Here is a 2,772-nt window from a genome sequence, read left to right on the forward strand (position 1 = left end):
TTTTTATGTCGTTTCACGACCAAAATTTCTCTGTATATTGTTGCTAAATGAATCCGAATGTGTAGTCATAGAAAAGAAGTCTTGTTATCAAAACTCGTATTTGGCATACCATCATTATAGTTATCTCTAACTGTTTTTATTGCAACGGAGATGCTTTGAACTGTTTTACAACAGGTTGTCTGGTATAATTTGTCTTCATGGTGTTTCAAAGCTTTGTTAGTTGATAACGACTAGAAGATTTTCAAATAACATTACTTCAAAAGGTTCCAAATATGTTGTATGGTGTTGATATGAGATCTCTGAGCTGGACATTTCAATAAATTGTTATTTTGCCATCAAGCATAAATCATTCGTATGTTGTGACAATGGGTATTATCCTGTTCGAACAGCATTTTGGTTTGCTGCCATTACTCCTCAAATTCTTTCATTGATCCCTTAACTTTTAGAGGCACCTAGTCATTTAGATACTTCATTGACAGTTCAAATGTCCAATGTGTACAATGCAACCTACATCAAAACCTCGAACTATAATAATCGTCACAGTTAGCGCAATACAATCACTTTGAAAATGTTTACCTGCCTGGCATCAGTCATGTTTTATCCATTACTTGAAGTTGAGCCGTAGCTATTATGACTCCACAACAGTTGCGACCAGTTGTTAAGATCCAAAGTCTGACAGTCTTTCACCTGGCTACACCATGGCAAACATTCTTGAGAATGATGCATGGCTTGTATATTTTATCGCTTCCAAGCTACTCATATTCATTCAACGTCCATGTATACGGCCACATTAAAGGCACTGGTGATTTCTGGCTAAGATGATTTACAGAACTTTTCAAAATCTTAAAACTACGTTTTTATCATGCTTGGAAGCATTTTGGGCTGAAGGAATGTTTTTAGATCTGTAATGAAGCTCTTTATACTGTTTAATATGTTGCACCTGTCGAAGCTTTACGACTATTTCACGTATATTTTCTTATAAACTTCCATCTTTTTATAACATATAATTCTTGGTAGCTTGAAAACACTTCCATGTCTCTAATTAAAATCTTGTCTATCATACGTGCCCATACTTTTATACGTACGGAGATCCCTTGAAGAGCATGCCTAGTGGACCATGCTATATGTAAGGAATGTATGGATACTTTTTGGAAGACTGAGCGCAGTTAAGGGTAATAACACAAATAAATATTAAAGAATGACATTTAATCTGTGAACTTTGTTATACGATTCATCCAAAATTCATGTTTGAATAATAATAGCTTTATATTATGTAAAATGAAGTAAGAATAGAGATTAATAAAATATATTCACTAGTTTTTCTGTAAACTAATATTTCTTTAAAGTTATCTCTGGATGTTGAATATCATTATAAATTTAGCCAAATGTGCTATTCTCAAATATAGTAAAGAAAAAAAAAGGGTTAAGGGTTAATCGTATTTTATAAGAACCCTTGGAACTACTTTTAAATCGTCGATCGTTCTCACTCTGACGACCATTATTATGAAATAATGTCTGATATAGAAATTTATATTAGAACAAATTTCTTATAAAGACAATAAGACTGACCTCAGACCACTTATATAAAAAAATAACCCAAGAGTTGTCGGTGGGTGGTGATGACTAGTTGCCTTCCCTCTAGTCTTACACTGCCAAATTAGGGACGGTTAGCGCAAATAGCCCTCGTGTAGCTTTGCGTGAGATTCAAAACAAACAATAAAAAAATAGGCAGATTATAGGCATAAAAGTCCAATGGAGCTGCATCGAGGAATGTGATTGCTATTGCAAGACATTCTTGGCCAAGTTTTTCATTAAAATTATCCGTAGATTTCAATGTGCAGCTGAAAGCTTCTGAGCATTTGTCAGCTCCAAATTTTTGTTTATTATGTTAGTACTGTACAAGCAAGTGTGTCATATTTAATTGTAGTAGCTTTCTTCTTCTAACAGTAACCTTCACTTAACGTTTTTCGGATAGTCAGGAATTCATTGTGAATCAGATATATAAATTTTAGACATCTCGCATGGTTATTACTCACAATAACTCGCCACTACCTTAGAATATGTAAAACACTCGTATAAAGTGTGCTTAACCGTCTCTATTTCAGAATAAGAATCATTATAATTCATTTTTTTTTAATTTTCATGTGAAGGTACAATAGAGAATGTAAAAATCCATAAACTCGTAAAATGTTAAAGATAAAATATCTACGTGAACAAAAATTACAACTCTTACCAAAATGAACGAATAGCAGGTCTTGAGTTTATTCAAATAAGATATTTCACATCGCTAAAAGTTAACCAAATAACAGGACTTGAATTTATTCAAATAAGATATTTCACATCGCTAAAAATTAACCAAATAACAGGACTTGAATTTATTCAAATAAGATATTTCACATCGCTAAAAATTAATCAAATAACAGGACTTGAATTTATTCAAATAAGATATTTCACATCGCTAAAAACGAATCAAATAGCCCTTGAGTTTAATCCAATAAGATATTTCACATCGCTAAAAACGAACCAAATAGCAGGACTTGAGTTTATTCAAATAAGATATTTCACATCGCTACAAATTAACCAAATAGCAGGTCTTGAGTTTATTCAAATAAGATATTTCACATCGCTAAAAACGAACCGAATAGCAGAACTTGAGTTTATTCAAATAAGATATTTAGCATCACTAAAAATGAATCATATAGCCTTGACTTTATTCAAATAGGCCCGGCATGGCCAGGTGGTTAGGGTTCTCGACTCGCAATCTGCGGTCGC

The sequence above is a fragment of the Limulus polyphemus genome, unplaced genomic scaffold (genome assembly GCF_000517525.1).
Source record: "Limulus polyphemus unplaced genomic scaffold, Limulus_polyphemus-2.1.2 Scaffold93, whole genome shotgun sequence".
Lineage (NCBI taxonomy): Eukaryota > Metazoa > Arthropoda > Merostomata > Xiphosura > Limulidae > Limulus > Limulus polyphemus.